Source organism: Schistocerca nitens, chromosome 7, assembly GCF_023898315.1.
Source record: "Schistocerca nitens isolate TAMUIC-IGC-003100 chromosome 7, iqSchNite1.1, whole genome shotgun sequence".
In the NCBI taxonomy this organism is placed as follows: domain Eukaryota; kingdom Metazoa; phylum Arthropoda; class Insecta; order Orthoptera; family Acrididae; genus Schistocerca; species Schistocerca nitens.
The window spans coordinates 120,932,276-120,952,155 of NC_064620.1; positions in this window are offsets into that span (position 1 = coordinate 120,932,276).

The window sequence follows — 19,880 nt, forward strand, 5'->3', positions numbered from 1 at the left end:
ACCAGACTAAGATTCATTGGAAGAATCCTAAGGAAATGCAATCCGATAATAAAGGAAGTAGGTTACAGTACGCTTGTTCGCCCACCGCTTGAATACTGCTCAGCAGTGTGGGATCCGTACCAGATAGGGTTGATAGAAGAGATAGAGAAGATCCAACGGAGAGCAGCGCGCTTCGTTACGGGATCATTTAGTAATCGCGAAAGCGTTACGGAGATGATAGATAAACTCCAATGTAAGACTCTGCAGGAGAGACGCTCAGTAGATCGGTACGGGCTTTTGTTAAAGTTTCGAGAACATACCTTCACCGAAGAGTCAAGCAGTATATTGCTCCCTCCTACGTATATCTCGAGAAGAGACCATGAGGATAAAATCAGAGAGATTAGAGCCCACACAGAAACATACCGACAATCCTTCTTTCTACGAACAATACGAGACTGGAATAGAAGGGAGAACCGATGGAGGTACTCAGGGTGCCCTCCGCCACACACCGTCAGGTGGCTTGCGGAGCATGGATGTAGATGTAGATGTAGACGAGGACAGGTACACTGCCAGAAAGTACACTAACCTCCAGGGCAGGTAACTGGGGCGTTAGCGGCCACAAGGCAGAAAGTACCAATGGTTGCGCTTCACTAATAAGAATAATACTAAATTCAATGATGAATAACAAATAGAGAAAGATGGCTGCAATATTTCATCGCCTCAAAACATTTCACTCGTTGCCGCCAGGCTCAGCAGCCCTGGGAGCAACAATCCATCGACCAAAGGCGAGATCTCAGAACAGTCGAGGTTGCATTAGCAGTTAACTCTTCACTCAACTTAAACGTCCAGCGTTCCGTGTGCAACGAAGCCGTCATTCTGGCAGCTACGCCTCGATCCGGCAGTGGCAGCACGCCGCCAGTGGCCCCGGCTTGCCCTCGCACTGCACGGACCTGCTCGCTGCTGCGCCCCAACCGAACCAATCTCTGTTCGCAACTCTCACAAAATCCAGTGCGCTGACAGCATTAAAATAACTGCTCATTCGAAACCACAGGATACACACAGACTTGGGAAAAGAATTCCACCAACAAATCACAATACTAAACCAGTCACTGTGACACAACACGGACGAATTATAAGTCCACACAAACACAGAGAAGCCAGACGCGGTCGGAAGACCAAATGCACGTCGTCCGCTGCGACGACCGACCGAACGACCAAACAACGGTCGTCCCACTCAAGTCAGGCACGGAAAGGATACCAGTATAAATCGTCTACTGACAGCTTATTGCCATGAGGTCACTTCGACAGGCGGACACACACACACACACACACACACACACACACACACACACAAACAGGTGAAAGTTGCACTACTCGAATATCACGGTCTATTCAACTAAAACTCGCTAACACTAGTTACTGACCGCCATCCATGTGGAGCACGTGCTGGTCTCACTGCGGACTGCTAGACTGAGTCACACACAACTGATTTCATCAAAGTGTACAGGCCTGAAGATGGCGTTGACGCAACGTCGAAACTAGTAGTGAAGTAAACATAAAATCATAAGTACAGCTGGAGGAATTTCATTTTTAATAAAAATTATGCCAGCTGTGTCCCACCTTCATCCAGTTTAAATATGGATGGACGAAGAAAAAAAAAAGCTCGCTGAATCTGGTCCATGACACGGCCGTGCTCTCTCGCGACCACATCCTCCCGTCGGACAGTGCACGTGTGTCGCCAGCGGTCGGGCTGTCCGGACCTTACTGCTGCTCCGCCCCAACTCAACTAGCTCGACACACGACGACCCGGAAATACTAGAGGCCGCTCCAAAGATGGTACCACAGTACGCGCTATCGATAAGCGCTGCTGCTACCACTCACGGACAGACAAGGCGAGCAAACGTAGTGGCGCCAGTGAACACACTAAGAAAACGAGACGCCACTACCGCTATTACAAGATGCCAAGCTATGAACGGCATCTACGCGAGCGTCACACGGCTCACATTGGACGTACCTCATTTTTTTCTGAGACCGCAGATGTATTCGGATTTGCACTAATATTTGACTGTGAGTTATTGTCGAATCTCAAAGAGCTGTAACTTTGGCATATTTAAGATTCTCTGAGACTCTCTTGGATCATCTCTGTGCGAAGGCCATGCGAGTAACAGCCGTCCAGATTCCCAGCTCGGAGATTTCCTTCATATCCGGCGACGCTGCTAGTCCTTTTGTGCGTGGATTCGCTCGTACCGGTCACCTGGTCGGAAACCGCCGCAGCGCACCCATATACCTCGCCAGCTAGCGGTCACCCGTCCAACAAATTCATCTTACTTCGTACCAGCCGGCCGGTGTGGCCGTGCGGTTAAAGACGCTTCAGTCTGGAACCGCGTGAACGCTACGGTCGCAGGTTCGAATCCTGCCTCGGGCATGGCTGTGTGTGATGTCCGTAGGTTAGTTAGGTTTAATTAGTTCTAAGTTCTAGGCGACTGATGACCTCAGCAGTTAAGTCGCATAGTGCTCAGAGCCATTTGAACCATTTTTGAACTTCGTACCAGTTGTGGGTGGCCGATTTTTGGGTGGCCGATTAGCTCGTCTAAATACGCGCAACGTTAACAAACTCCATGTTTCCTGGCAACGGCGTTCAACTGAAAGCTAAACACCGTTCCTTCCTCTCATGGCTAGCGACATTCTGGCCTGCCGTATGACTGGAGACTCGGCACAGGGGATCGTGTTCAGCGCGTTTGCTCGTTTCCCATCTCACTCTAACCTATATCAGTCCAGTGACGTTGCTGTTGTCGGGAGCTTGCTGTGTAAGCTAAGACGCGCCTGTTTTGACTGCCACCTAATGCGACGCTTCGCAGCAGCCTCTAGAGCTCTAGACAGTGTTTGAAGTTAACAGTTAATTCCTGAAGTGGAGCCCCTATCTTGGGAGAAATGCCCGGTGCGTCAGCAAGTTCGCACGCACCTACCTTTACTGTTTATCTCCTGTAACGTAAATGCTACCACTAGCACCTGCCCTCTGCATTTTGCCTCTGGCTTCCTTTCTCGGAGAATCCTCAGTTGCTTCCAACAGCACCAAACTTAACAGTGCATATATGAGACCGTTGGTAGATTCCTTCTCGTTGCCTGAGGCACCAGGTGCTTTGTCTCCCACGTAGTGGAATTGAGATATTACAATCTACCGTGTACAGAGAACGACTGGAGGATTAATGATCGAATCTGCTGAGATACCAGAAACACCTGTGTTCGTACACTGCAGGCCATTAACACTGCAGTAACAGGAAGGACAGCAAATAATGAAATTTTACTTACTGTACATATACAGAACAGCAGAAACAAAACACGGTTAAATTTATAAATGATCTGAAGGCATATGGAGTGTGAAATTCAGTACACAGAGTTACCACTTCTGGTAGTCGATCTGAGCTTGCATGACAGAAACGGGTGAGTCACTCCATGCTGCTTCATCTCCTATGACAGAGTTTGTCAGTCGTAGCGGCTAGTGAATGGTGGCCCACGAGTCTGTCAGTAACTCAAGACCAGGTGGGAACAGACAGACACCCTTTGTATCGAGGTAGGGCAGGACTGCACGGGAAACGAGTGCTCTTGCGTTATCTTGTTGGAAGATAACGTCACAGATATTTCGAAGTCATGGCACAGTCATCGCCCTTAAAACAACAGAAATGTTAACAGCTCCTAACCAAATGACCCGCTATGCGTACCAGCGAAGTTCTTGCTATGTCCCTAATGTCACTCCCCTATTTCACCCAATACCATCATGCCAGATTTTTGACCCGTGACTGTGACAAATGCAGTCTTTCATCGTTAGTTCGCCCCTGAGACTCTACACTTGGATATAATGCTATACACGCACCCAGGAAGCGCCTGAAGAGACTCAGTGGTGTCTGCCGCTACCCTCTACAGCCGTGTGAAGGCAGGCTGCAACGATGGCCGCCGTGCTGACAGTACAGCGTGCTGGAGACGTCGTCGCACTATCCTGCAAGAAAAACCATTTCCTGATTCTAGGTAAGTCACATCGCTGTACGATCCTGTATGGTAGGGCAAACATATTTGTGTTCTTGGGCGCCAGTCGCGTGGGGCAACTGATATCGTGCGTAGTGATGAGTATGATCTTTTTGAATTCAACGATTCCATATTCGTATGGCGCCGGCCGCGGTGGCCGTGCGGTTCTGGCGCTGCAGTCCGGAACCGCGGGGCTGCTACGGTCGCAGGTTCGAATCCTGCCTCGGGCATGGGTGTGTGTGATGTCCTTAGGTTAGTTAGGTTTAAGTAGTTCTAAGTTCTAGGGGACTGATGACCTAAGATGTTGAGTCCCATAGTGCTCAGAGCCATTTGAACCATTTTTGAACCATATTCGTATGGCAGTCACGGGATCTCGAACAACGCAAACAGCGTCATCGAACGGTACTCCGCAATTTCGATAGGCCGCGATCTTGCCGATGTCGAATTCGGACAAGTCGTTCTTTCTTATGGGAAACCTAACACAATCTTCTCGCAAACAACCAAGAATGAAACGCGATTTCTGATTGAGAAACCCAGTGTGTAATCTTACCTATACAGGGTGTAATGAAAGGTATGGCCAAATTTTCAGGAAACATTGCTCACATTTAGTGAAGGAAAATGTGTTACACTAATTGAGGACCTGGCGTCTCCTATGTTTATATTTATTTCAATTCTATTAGTCCATCCGTTGCTCTCCCAGCTCTCTGTGTCCAACTTCTTCTCTCCCTTGTCTCTCTCCATCTTGTCCACCCCCACTCTCTATCCATCTCCTCCTGCCCCTCTCTCTGACTGTCTGCTACTCCCCACTCTCCCTGTCCATCTCCTCCTCTCTTCCTCGGTCCTTTTCTTGTCCACCTCCTCCTCCTTTTCTCTGCCCATCTCATCCTCTTTCCTTTCTCTATCCGCTTCCCCGTCGCCCTCTCTCTGTCCATCTGCTCCTCTCCCCTATATGTGTACATTTCCTCCTTCCCTCTCTCTGTTGCCGGCCGGAGTGGCCGAGCGGTTCTAGGCGCTTCATTTTGGAACCGCGCGATCGCTACGGTCGCAGGTTCGAATGCTACCTCGGGCATGGATGTGTGTGATGTCCTTAGGTTAGGTTTAAGTAGTTCTAAGTTCTAGGGGACTGATGACCTCAGATGTTAAGTCGCATAGTGCTCAGAGCGATTTGAACCCTCTCTGTGTTCATCTCCTGCTCCCCCTCCTCTGTGCACATTATCGCCCCCACCTTAATGGAAGGTCGCTGCTCTTACACTCACAGTATATTTTTCCAGGTAATAAGTAATATGCATATCTACTTTGGTTGAAATCGATCCAATGGTTTAGGAGGAGTGCCCGTATACGCACAAGTCACAAATTAAAATATTTGCATACAATTTTCACCTATATCTCTTTCAAATTTGGCCCTGGCCTTTCGTTTTCACGCCTCTCAATGTTTATGACGTCGTATCTCCTGAACCATGCGTACTACAATGATTTAATCTTGTAGGTACATTCAGCGGTATACACTATGTGATCAAAAGTATCGGGGCACCTGGCTGAATATGACTTACGAGTTCGTGGCGCCCTCCATCGGTAATACTAGAATTCAATGTGGTATTGGCCCACCCTTGGCCTTGATGACAGCTTCCACTATCGCAGGCATACGTTCAATCAGGTGCTGGAAGGTTTCTTGGGGAATGGCAGCCCATTCGTAACGCAGTGCTGCACTGAGGAGAGGTATCGATGTCGGTCGATGAGGCCTGGCACGAATCGGCGTTCCAAAACATCCCAAAGGTGTTCTGTAGGATTCAGGTCAGGACTCTGTGTAGACCAGTCTATTACAGGGATGCTATTATCATGTAACCACTCCACAACAGGGCGTGCATTATGAATAGGTGCTGGATCGTGTTGAAAGATGCAATCGCCATCACCGGATTGCTTTTCAACAGTGGCAAGCAAGAAAGTGCTTAAAACATCAATGTAGGTCTGTGCTGTGATACTGCCACACAAAACAACAAGGGGTGCAAGCCCCCTCCCCGCCCCCCTCCATGAAAAACACTACCACACCGTAACATCACCGCCTCCGAATTTTACTGTTGGCCCTACACACGCTGGCAGATGACGTTCACCAGGCATTCGCCATACCCACACCCTGCTATTGTGTACCGTGATTCGTCACTCCACGCAACGTTTTTCCACTGTTCAATCGTCCAATGTTTACGCTCCTTACACCAAGCGGTGCGTCGTTTGGCATTTACTGGCGTGATGTGTGGCTTATGAGCAGCCGCTCGACCATGAAATCCAAGTTTTCTCATCTTCCGCCAAGCTGTCATAGTACTTGCGGTGGATCCGGATGCAGTTTGGAATTCCTGTGTGATGGTGTGGATAGATGTCTGTCTGTTACACATTACGACCCTCTTCAACAGTCGGCGGTTTCTGTCAGTCAACAGACGAGGTCGGCCTGTATGCTTTTGTGCTGTACGTGCCCCTTCACGTTTTTACTTCACCATAACATCGGAAACAGTGGACCTAGAAATGCTTAGAAATCTCGCGTACAGACATATGACACAAGTGGTACCCAATCATCTGGCCACGTTCGAAGTCCCGTTCTGCTCTCCCACGATGCGTAATCACTACTGAGGAGCCCCGCCGGAGGTTGGAGTCCTCCTTCGGGCATGGGTGTGTGTTGTTCTTAGCATAAGTTAGTTTAAGTTAATTTCAGTAGTGTGAAAGTCTAGGGACCTATGACCTAAGCAGTTTGGTCTCTTAGGAATTCACACAAATTTGAACATTTGACTACTGAGGTCGCTGATATGGAGTACCTGGCAGTAGGTGGCAGTACAATGCACCTAACATGAAAAACGTATGTTTTGGGGGTTTCCGGATACTTCCGATCACATAGTGTATGTGGATACTGCCTGTGAAATGTATTCCAGTATAATAGCAAAAAATTAATAAATTTAAACTTCATGCACGATGCAGGAGTTTTTGTCATATAACTGTTTATGAGGTCGTATCCCCTGAACTCTCTGTCGTACAATAATAGGATTTCGCACAAACATTCAATGGTATATTTGGATATTATCTCCAATATGTGTCGAGGATACAGTGAGTACTAAAGAAGCAATAAATTGAAATCTCATGCCAGATACAGCTGTTGTACTGCATAAGAAGCGAAAACGTAGTATGCCATAAACTTTTCTTCTTTAATCAGTTTGTGAGGGTTGTGAATGAGACAATAAAGGCTCGTTGCAAGTCATCAAATGCTCTCATTCTCTAATACTGGATGAATATAGTGTGGGTACTCGCGCGTTGTGCGCTACACTTCCCCCCACACCCCACCCCCACCCCTTTGATGGGTAGGTAGTTCTTATCCCCAGTACGACTCTTTGCAGACAGTAAGAGATATATGTACAAAATTTGGTTGAAATCTGTCCAAGTGGTTTCGGAGGAGATATGGAGGATACGCACGAGTACATAAATTTTATTGTATGTATGGATATCTCTTTCGCCGCGATCCTGTTTCGAGTAAATAAAGCCAATACCTTGACCCCAGTCTACGCTCAAGGTACTTGTGAAAATCCCATGAAAATCCGCCTTGTAGTTTTGGGGGAATAGCACATTCAAACAAACAGATAAACTACGGTTTTATAGTTTTATTGTTAGTATAGACGGACATAGGCCCGGAAACAATTTATTTCCATATTACAGCGCTGCTTCTGCGACTCTTCAACATACAGACAGGGTGTCCAGAAAAGGGGTCCCTGATTTCAAAATTAAATATCTCGAAAACAAAGATCGATAGAGGAATGCAGTAAACGGTATGTTTATTGTGAAAGCTGTAAGAAGTTTATACAGCAGTTTGAAATAATAGTTACAAAAGCTGCTAACAGATGGCGCTGTAATCGCCATACGTAATGCCTAGTATAAATAGTGATCCGAAGCCCCGAGCGATCAGTTCCACTATTGAAACGTGAAAGGAGGTTAGCGTACCGAAGGAAGAGATTAAAACAATGTACTCCATTGAACAACGCGTATTTCTGGTGCTAGAGTACCACAGGATAGAAGAGAGTCCTACGGCAACAAGGCGAAGTTTTCAAGCACGATTTAATGTTCCAAAGGGACCCGATGCGAAAACCATTCGTACGCTCTTCGCAAAATTTCAAAGAACAGGCAGCGTAACTGATGATCTAGTGGAGCATGTTGGCCGCAAGTAAACCGCAGTTACGCCTGAAAATATCGCCACAATTTTTGGCATTATTCAGCGAAATCCAATGTCATCCGTCCGTAGAATTGCATCTGAGACTGGTTTGAAGCGTTCCAGCACGCAGAAAATACTGAGAAAGAGCCTACACATGTTCCCATTCAAAATTCAAATGCACCAGGCCATACCCGTACGAGCTGTGCAACAAAGGGTTGCCTTTGCTAATCAGATGCTCACAATGATTGATGGTGAAGGATTTGATGTTGGCTGCATCTGGTTTACAGATGAAGCACACTTCCACCTGAATGGATAAGTGAATAAGCAGAACTGGCGATTTTGGGGTTCCGAAAAGCCATATTGGTGTGAAGCGAAACCACTGTATTCTCCTAAAGTTACTGTGTTGGCTGCAGTATGCAGCAGAGACATTATTGGCCCTTTTTTCATTCGAGAAACGGTCACTGGTGCACGTTACGTTGCAATTTTGGAACAATTTGTCGCCACACAGCAAGCGTTAGAGGATCGACCAGGTACTGAATGGTCTATACAAGATGGAGCCCGAACACATCGGACCGAACAAGTGTTTCGCTTTCTTGAGGAATACTTCGGGAATCGAGTCTTTGCTTTGGAATATCCCAAATTTACTGGTGCAGGCATGGATTGGCCTCCATATTCGCCGGATTTGACTCCCTGTGACTTTTTTTGTGGGGCACAGTGAAAGACATGGTCTACCCGAAGCATCCCGCCACGCTGGACGAGCTAGAATCGGCGATCTCTGTGGCATGTGAATCCATTTCAGTTGAGACACTACGAAATGTGATGGCGAATTTCATTCTTCGTTTGCGCCACCTCTGTAGTGCCAATGGTGAACATTTTGAAAACATTGTGATGTGATTGTTTGCAAAGATTGTTTTCATACGATTATTTCACTTATGTATGCTGATATGAGCTGTACAGCGTACAGCGCCATCTGTTAGCAGCTTTTGTAACTATTATTTCAAACTGCTGTATAAACTTCTTACAGCTTTCACAATAAACATACCGTTTACTGCGTTCCTCTATCGATCTTTGTTTTCGAGATATTTAATTTTGAAATCAGGGAGCCCTTTTCTGGACACCCTGTATGAGTCACAGGAATCACACAGAGAACGAACGTATTGGCACAGAATGAAACACTCCCCTAAATGAAATGTTCGAAATGCCCCCTGTTAGCGAGAATACATGCATCCACCTTCCGTCACATTGAATCGATAATGTAACCCTAGAGAATTGCGTGTTTTTTCACAGCGTCCACAATACAGGCACGAAGTCTGTGTACAGCTTGTACCGTGGTTCAGTAAACAAGACCTTTCAAATGCTCCATCGTGAATGAAGTACATTCGTAAAGGCCCATGTTTTAACAAAACGGATAGAGTATTCTAGAGGAAAGGATGGCAAGTATCTCCGTTGATCTTGGGTGGAAGAACATGAGTCTCTATCAAACAGCCACAACAATGTCAGGCCAAACTCGATTACTGCCTGCCCCATTTAGTAAGGATTCTCGACAGTGCGTATGTTCTGATTGTGAAAATTTACAATGTGATCACGTTGAAACGAAACCTCATCCTTGAACGGCACATTTGAACAAAAGTGAGGGTTGGCACATTGTTGAATGAACCATTCCCAGAACTGAACGTTATGCCCGCCCACCCACCGCCGTCGCGACTGCACAGATATCACGGGCGCTATTTTTCACTTCTAGTTTATTAGCGGAATCACCTTGACAACGGGCGGCAAAGATACTAGTGTGATAAGGTCTAAACTATTTTCGGTCCCAATACTCTTTAATAATTCGCACACAGCGAATAAAGTCCTAATTCAACATAAAAGTTTCCGTATTGTCAGTAAATCTCTTCACAAACGTAAGTATACGATCATAGCGTTTCGTTTAACACGTACAATCACCATTCACTTGAATATCAATGTTCGTACACCCAAGCACCTCTAATTTACTCCGTCTCTGAATTTATCCCAAAATAATCTATTCTCCACCACTCTAATGTCTAATCCAGTTCTAAGAATGCAATTCAATTAGGCTTCTAATCCCAAAATTCCGACTACCCCGGAAAAACTGCGAACACACTCGCCACCGCTGAAAACAAAAACTCAAGAGACCTAACAATGCTGCGCATTGGTTTGTATATTACATTCAAAACAAAACGCAGCTCTGTTATGTCTTCCTTGGTTTCCCTTTGTACTACTTTGCGTTACTCTATTTCGAATATCTACTCTTTGTAAAATTGTAAGTAACTATTACTTCGAAATACTACTACCGTTTTTTGGCTCTTCGGTCATTTCGTATTACAGAATTTAATCTAATACTCGTTTCTGTATAATCATTCCCTAAAGAGCGGTTACAACCTGTGCAGGGAAATCAGATGCTGATAAAGCCTACACACGGTGTAAGTGGTATGGCTACAGCAGGTTCTCATTTAGCACTCTCCAGATCGACATGTGGTCGACATTAGTTGTTGCAGCTACTTTTCTTAGGCTGACACTAAGGTTGTCGTCGACTGTAAGAAGACGTTCCTCCTCCAGTTGAGGTGTCCTCGTCGTTCTAGGCCTCCCCCAGTAGTGAGTAGTAGCCTTGAACGTCCCATGCTCCCTAAAGATGACGATCAGTTGCTTCGAACGTCCTCCTGTCGAGGTACCGTCGTTCTGGACACCTCCCTCCACACAAACAGTGAGTACTACGGCCATTACCATCTGCGAATCCATATAGCAAAAAGGCATCTGGCAGCTACGCATTTAAGGACACTTCCATTCCACTGTTCAGGAAACAAAGTTCGTGATGAACAATAAACACTTGATGTTACATGCTTGATGACAGCAGAGCAATGCAGTTAGTTGCGTATCAACACAAGCAATGAAGGTAGTCAAGCAATGTAGTGAGACAAATGTCGACATTACCCTCGTTCAATTGGAACGCCAAACACTGGCGGTGAAAGAATTAATACTTACTGCAAAGGCTAACCAAATGTAACCAAGTGGATATTTTGAACATTTTATGTAAGAAAATGTTTTATGTAACACTGGTACATTCTGTTTCTTTGCGTTTCCGATTATGATTGCGATTACGAAGAGAAGGAGAAAATGAGCTCTAGCAAGGAAATTAACTGCTTCCAGATCCATGTACATGCAACATATTTTGTTCCGCTGCGTGATGGGAATGTTCTCTGAATCATTGGCCATACCTTTTCGTTACACCTTGTAAGCAGAATATGAATGGCGTTAACCCTACCTACTTCGTGTGGTTGCGCTGAGAGGGTAATTATTTAATTATTTACATATAGAAGCATGTAGTACACTTAATATTAGTTTAACGTTTGTTGAATGCTCTGTAAATAGTGTTGTAATTTTAATGCTTAGAGATGAATGGTCGCTACGTTTTACTCATTACCTTATTTCCCTCATGTGCGACATTTGTCCAGTAAAATGTACACTTATTAATTTCTTGCAAGCAGTTGACTTAAAAGGCAGTTATATTTTATATGCTATAGCTTTTCAAAGATAACAAGTCATATGTTTTACTATTCATTTGTCTTTTTTGAGCCATGACTGTTTACTGTCTAAGGTGAAAATCGTTGGAACTCCAAGTGTTGAATGTCGTATTGTTCAGCTTATCCAATCTTTATTCTAAAGTAGCCTTTTACCTGCAGCCTCGCCTGCACAGCTGTTCGACACATATTTATGTAATACTAGTACATTCTGTTTCTCCCACCCCTCTCTGTGGCCATCTCTTCCTCCCACCTTTACCTGTCTGTCTCCTCCTCTGCAGTCCCCATGTCTCTTCATGTTCTCCTCCTCCTCTCCCCTTTCTATGTCCATTTCATCAACCCCCACTTTCTGGCCATATCGTACTCCCCTCTACCTCTGACCCTACCCTCCTTCCCCCCTCTCTTTTCATATGCACCTCCCCCTATACACTTACCACCCGCTGCATGGGTCCCTCCCTCCTCTCCTGTCTCTATTGGTTTCGTCCTCTCCTCTCCATCCCCTCCTCTGTCCATCTCAACCTGTCTCCAGCCATACTCATCAGCACATGTAGCCCCTGCAATACAGTTCAATAAAGCACGTCGATACTACGCCCACAACATGGCTGTCATGCACAGCAGACTAGACATTAGAAGCGTGAAACTCATTTATTGGCCCCTGATGTACAGACCATCATGCAAAACAGGTCGATAAAGCAGGCAGATGCTACTCCAACCCAACACAGCTGTCATGCAGGGCAGCCTATGTGTCAGAGCATGGACATTTACATCTATGTGGATACTTTGCAAATCGCATTTAAGTGCCTGGCAGAGGGTTCATCGAACCACCTCCACCATCATTCTCTATTATTACAATTTCATACATGATGCAGAAAGAATGAACACCTATATCTTTTGGTATGAGCTCTTATTTCCCTTTTTTATTTTTATGAGCATTTCTCCCAATCAAGTTGGTGTCAACAAAATATTTTCACATTCAGAGGAGAAAGTTGGTGATTGAAATTTTGGGAGAAGATTCCACTGCAACCAAAAACGAATATTGTCCACCCCAAATCCTGTATCATTTCAGTGACACTCTCGCCCCTATTTTGCGATAATACAAAACGTGCTGCTCTTCTGTGAACTTTCTGGAAAACTGTTTCTTTTCTGTGACATTGATTTAGCAGGCTGGTAGCTGGTACTGTTCCCACACAACATGACACTTGTGCAGAGCAAACTATATGCCTGGGGCTGGAACAACACGTTTTTGCCCATATCTCTGCTCCTATTGGAGCTGGGAGGTTATAAACCCAACAGTGCTATTTGAACTCATGAGGCCTGCTTTTCGTGCTAAATTTGGTTGAAATCGATCCAGAGGTTTGGGAGAAGATCCCAGACATAACATATAAACTTTGCTTATACAGGGCGTCGCATTTATCTTGACCACCCCAAATAACTGTTTGTCCAGATGAAAATTACAAAATGTTTCAAGCAAATGTTGTTTAGCCATCAGGTGGACACCGATCAGCATGATTGCCTTCGTTGTAGCTTTGTCTTTTTTACAAAGATATGAACAGTGGTATGACCTTTTTAAATGGCACCCTGTATATTTTATTTGGTAATTCATTGCCTCTCCTAAAGACCTATTCAAAAATGTATCACAGTGTACCATTCACTGAAACACAATGTTATTAATTACATAACACAACATTGACTTTAAGCCCAGGATCACAAACTCGTCCACTTGCTGGAGTTGTCAGAAAACAAATGAAAACCAAGTAAAAACATAAATAAAATTGACTTTGACTCTCCTGTACCATTGCCCAGGAGTAAAACATTCAAAGGTCCTCAAAGTGGCGACCCTGGACACCGACACACTGGTGCATTCGTTGAATGAAAGAACTATTTACTGCTTCCAGTGTTGCCTGCTGAAGAGAATTACAAGCATACACGATACGTTCCTGCATGTCCTCTGGAGTTGTTGGAATATCACGATAGACAAAGTCCTTAATGCATCTCCAAAGAAAAAAGTCCAGAGGATTTAAATCAGGAGACCTAGCAGGACAAGTAACTGATCCTCCTCGACCAATCCATCTGACAGGATACCTTCGGTTTAGAACACGACGTGCACGCAAGGCATTATGTGCTGGACATCCATCGTGTTGATACCACATAAGCATTCTGGTTCTTAGCGGCACTTCATCCAGAAGAGGAGGAAGAATTCGTCTGAGGAGGTTGGCATACGCTGTGCCTTTTAGACTACCATTGATGAAATAACGGCCATTAATTGTCGTACCAAGCATCCCACACCAGACGTTAACTCTCCATTGACACTGACGCTCCACCTGTTTAAGCCACCGTGGGTTGTCACTGGACCAATAATGCATGTTCCTTGTATTTACCCGTCCTTTGTTTGAGAAGGAACATTCATCGGTGAATAGAACATTGGAGAAGAAGTTCAAGTTGGCGAGGATTTGCTGTTGTGTCCACTGACAGAACTGTACACGATTCTGGAAATCGTTCCTATGCAATTCTTGATGTAGGTGTTCATGGTAAGAATGGAACCGGTGACGTGTAAGAATGCGATGTACGCTGATTTTAGGAATGCCAATCTCGTGTTCAAGCTGTCATGTGCTCACATGTGGATTCATAGCAACGGTAGCGAGAACAGTAACTTTGACAACTTTGTCTGTGCGAGTGCTACGACGATTGCGTTGCCGTAGGCTGAAACTTCTCATTTCCTGAAGCGTCGTAACAAGACGAGAAAACATCCGTCATCTTGTAAGTATATCGCTCTCTGTACAGTTCCGCTGCCTGCGCAGTATTTCGCCTACCTTCAACAACAACAACAACAACAACGACAATAAAAGAAACGTACGTTGGTGCAGTTTGTAGGAACGACAGCCTTTACTGTATGCCTACCCTACACAACAGTATTTAAAAAGGACTAAACTACTGTAATAAATGTATCTACACTCCTGGAAATTGAAATAAGAACACCGTGAATTCATTGTCCCAGGAAGGGGAAACTTTATTGACACATTCCTGGGGTCAGATACATCACATGATCACACTGACAGAACCACAGGCACATAGACACAGGCAACAGAGCATGCACAATGTCGGCACTAGTACAGTGTATATCCACCTTTCGCAGCAATGCAGGCTGCTATTCTCCCATGGAGACGATCGTAGAGATGCTGGATGTAGTCCTGTGGAACGGCTTGCCATGCCATTTCCACCTGGCGCCTCAGTTGGACCAGCGTTCGTGCTGGACGTGCAGACCGCGTGAGACGACGCTTCATCCAGTCCCAAACATGCTCAATGGGGGACAGATCCGGAGATCTTGCTGGCCAGGGTAGTTGACTTACACCTTCTAGAGCACGTTGGGTTGTACGGGATACATGCGGACGTGCATTGTCCTGTTGGAACAGCAAGTTCCCTTGCCGGTCTAGGAATGGTAGAACGATGGGTTCGATGACGGTTTGGATGTACCGTGCACTATTCAGTGTCCCCTCGACGATCACCAGTGGTGTACGGCCAGTGTAGGAGATCGCTCCCCACACCATGATGCCGGGTGTTGGCCCTGTGTGCCTCGGTCGTATGCAGTCCTGATTGTGGCGCTCACATGCACGGCGCCAAACACGCATACGACCATCATTGGCACCAAGGCAGAAGCGACTCCCATCGCTGAAGACGACACGTCTCCATTCGTCCCTCCATTCACGCCTGTCGCGACACCACTGGAGGCGGGCTGTACGATGTTGGGGCGTGAGCGGAAGACGGCCTAACGGTGTGCGGGACCGTAGCCCAGCTTCATGGAGACGGTTGCGAATGGTCCTCGCCGATACCCCAGGAGCAACAGTGTCCCTAATGTGCTGGTAAGTGGCGGTGCGGTCCCCTACGGCACTGCGTAGGATCCTGCGGTCTTGGCGTGCATCCGTGCGTCGCTGCGGTCCGGTCCCAGGTCGACGGGCACGTGCACCTTCCGCCGACCACTGGCGACAACATCGATGTACTGTGGAGACCTCACGCCCCACGTGTTGAACAATTCGGCGGTACGTCCACCCGGTCTCCCGCATGCCCACTATACGCCCTCGCTCAAAGTCCGTCAACTGCACATACGGTTCACGTCCACGCTGTCGCGGCATGCTACCAGTGTTAAAGACTGCGATGGAGCTCCGTATGCCACGGCAAACTGGCTGACACTGACGGCGGCGGTGCACAAATGCTGCGCAGCTAGCGCCATTCGACGGCCAACACCGCGGTTCCTGGTGTGTCCGCTGTGCCGTGCGTGTGATCATTGCTTGTACAGCCCTCTCGCAGTGTCCGGAGCAAGTATGGTGGGTCTGACACACCGGTGTCAATGTGTTCTTTTTTCCATTTCCAGGAGTGTATATATCAGAAAACCGTATTGCAATGGTTCTGAGCACTATGGGACTTAACATCTGAGGTGATCAGTCCCCTAGAACTTAGAACTACTTAAACCTCACTAACCTAAGGACATCACACACATCCATGTCCCAGGCAGGATTCGAACCTACGACCGTAGCGGTCGCGCGGTTCTAGACTGAAGCGCCTAGAACCTCTCGGCCACAGCGGCCGGCCTTATTTTGCAATTACTCTTCTGCTAACTAACATTCTCCATAGATGAGTAGCATTTTTACCTTCTCTTCGTTGGTGTACATTCTACTCACACAACTCTTCAACTGACGATGGTTGACGGAATGACGAGTGTGCATTTTACTTATGTTTAGATTTGTCGTCTGTCAACGTCAGCAGGTGGATGTGTTCCATTACCCCGATTACCTGCACTAAGCGCTGGGAGCGTCAACGTCAATGTTGTGCTATGTAATTAATAACGTTGTGTTTCAGTGAATGGTACACTGTGATAAATTTTTGAATAGGAGAGGAAATGTATTACCGAATGAAAAATACAGGGTGCCATTTAAAAAAGTCATACCGCTGTTCATATATTTGTAAAAAACAAAGATACAACGAAGGCTATCATGCTGATTAATGTCCCCCTGACGGCCAAAGAACATTTGTGTGAAACATTTTGTAATTTTCATCTGGACAAACAGGTATTTAGGGTGATCAAGATAAATAGGACACCCTGTGTATCAAATTTATCTTACTTTATTCACAAATTTCATTGTAACATTTTGTACATTTGATATGTTTGAAACCAGAGAATAACAAAAACGATTGAAATGTGGCCGCATGAACGAATTCTGAAAACCAATAAGGCAAATAAATAAAAATATGGTGAAAAATCTTACAGGAGTAGGAACTGGAGTGGTCAGTTACATTACTGTAACTGTAAAATAAATAAAAAATTAAATGTCACGTCATATTTTGTGTAATGTGGTATCTTGTATAGACACCTTTTATTAACCTGACACGTTCCACATCATTACGAAGTATCTTATTCATGATCTATGGAACAAGTACTAATCTAATATAATCTAATCTAATCTGTGAAATTGTACATAAACGTTTTCCTCTCATAACACACTGCGTTTCCAAAACCATTCAGAAGGCGTGCAAGCAAATGTACTTGTGTGGTAAGCAGTTCAAGGTAACGACACAGAAGTTTTATAGTGGAAGAATTTAAACAATCTACGTTTTAGCCAGTTCAGAGTACTACATAAAACTCAAGATAATAAATTTGAGGAGTATAAATAAAATCACAACTGTTATACAATTATTAGATGACTTCCTATTTTTTCAGAAAGTTTATAATTATTTAAGCTCATTCTTTAGCAACGTACAGAGAAATCTGTAAGTGTTGGACTTTCGGAAATAAATGGGAAGTGCTTTTGGGTGTGCTTTCCACCATCTAGAAGATTCGGTCGCAACGGCTGCGCCGGGATTGCGGGCTTATTGGAATTACAGTTTACATCCGCTTAAGCGCTGGTTTCTCAGCAAATGAACTAACTCCCAAAGGCTGCAGTTCCCGCAGCTCCGACCAGAGTCTGCTTCTCGGTAAGATTTCAGATATCTTGTCAACGCTTGAGAAGATACTGGTAGTTAGTGGTGGAACGAGTGGCTACACTAAGTACACCGTAAATCATACCGCATTAACAATTCCAAGTAGGCAGATTAAGAAGTTAACTAACTTCGAGGAATCTGTTAATAATGTGAAGGGAGCAAATCCCAACTGCAGTGGGCACGAGGCGGACCTTAGCTGCTTATTATCGACGCTTGCTGATAGTATCCTTGTTTCACAGAAGTATGACACCTTCAACGTGAAACCAGATGGTCCATATGCACAAGATCCATGGAACTACAGCCGATGTAAGACACAGGGCTGCCTCCTCTTCTGCTGAAGGGGACATACACCATGAAAATGAGGAAAGTCTGCCTTTTGGTTTGTATACTGTAATATTAGAGACTTTCGTTTTTATAACTACAGACATATTTCGTATTTAGCTTAATTCTAAGTACAGTGAATTCTGTTCCTAATAATATTCTGACACTTATTTGTCTCGACATGTCTTTGAAAATGTCTGTCATTGAAACTTTTCAGTTATTTCACATAATATAATACATCTGTGAAACATGTTACAACAGTTGGATAAAATGATTCTATAAGCAACTGTTTTCGCTTCCGGCGGCGAGCCTCTTGTTGTTAATTTGTGAACTGCATTGGCACTTCACTGAAAATTTGTCGCCGTTCAGTAAACGAGGTTTTAAAAAGAGGACACCTCTAGGAAGGTTTATAAGTTAAAAGACAGTGACAGTTCGTTGTGGTAATGAGAACAATACCACTGACACTAGTGAGGCTCTGTGTGAGGAAACATGAACGCTGACATCTGGTGCACATAGATCCAAACCACATTGTCTTCTTCATTTTTTAAATTTCATTTATTTATGTAACCTCTTCTGATTAGGGCCATCAGATTCTCCCTTACATCGGCCAGGGTTTCACACATAGAGTACCTTTTTCACAACAGTTTCCTAAGACATTACAATTTTATATGACAAGTAGTATTAAAATGATCTGAGTTTCTGAAGTTGCAATGTGAGTGAGTAACAACGACTATGAACTAATGAAGTTAGTACTGGCAGTACTTGTACTAGTGTAGCTGCTGCTAGGAATAGTGATAATAGTAATAATAATAGTGATATTGATGTGTCGGCAGAAGTGCCAACACCGTGTTGTTTGAGGAAGCCGAAATGCACACTATAAGCTCACGCAGGATGGTGTGAGGTCTGAAACAGGATACTTAATGAATGCTATAAAGAAAAGTACGTAGCTTCTGGAATACTTAACTTTAATCCATAATTGGTGAACATTGGTCTTGTTACTGTACATGCTTCATTAGATACATAGCAAAGGAGAAATGGCGCCTTGCTAGGTCGTAGCAATTGACTTAGCTGAAGGCTATGCTAACTATCGTTTCGGCAAATGAGAGCGTAATTCTCAGTGAACCTTTCCTAGCAACGTCGGCTGTACAACTGGGGCGAGTGCTAGTAAGTCTCTCTAGACCTGCCGTGTGGCGGCGCTCGGTTTGCAATTACTGACAGTGGCGACACGCGGGTCCGTCGTATACTAGCGGACCGCGGCCGATTTAAAAGGCTACCACCTAGCAAGTGTGGTGTCTGGCGGTGACACCACAGATATTAATAATAATAATGATAGTGGCAGATAGTTCTGGGGAAAGGAAATTTAAAGAGACTGCACCAGCTAAGAATACTGGGAAAAGAGGGAGATCTGGTGGGAAAGAAGGATGTACACGGGTAACGGGTGCGTACAGGGACAATGGTATTCCTTAATGTTACTTTGGTAGATATGTCATTTCGCCGCGCGGGATTAGCCGAGCGGTCTCAGGCGCTGCAGTCATGGACTGTGCGGCTGGTCCCGGCGGAGGTTCGAGTCCTCCCTCGGGCACAGTTGTGTGTGTTTGTCCTTAGGATAATTTAGGTTAAGTAGTGTGTAAGCTTAGGGACTGATGACCTTAGCAGTTAAGTCTCATAAGATTTCACACACATTTGAACATTTTTTGATATGTCATTAACTCTCTTTAGAAGCTGGAGACAGAGTTTTTCTGGGCTACGGATAACAGTTGCATCATACTGCGCGAGTGAAATGGCGCGGCAACCGGAAACGTACTCCAAAACTGATTATGTACGCAGGACACTGCTATTCATACGGGCGAAACGTTTAAATTGCTCGCAGATTA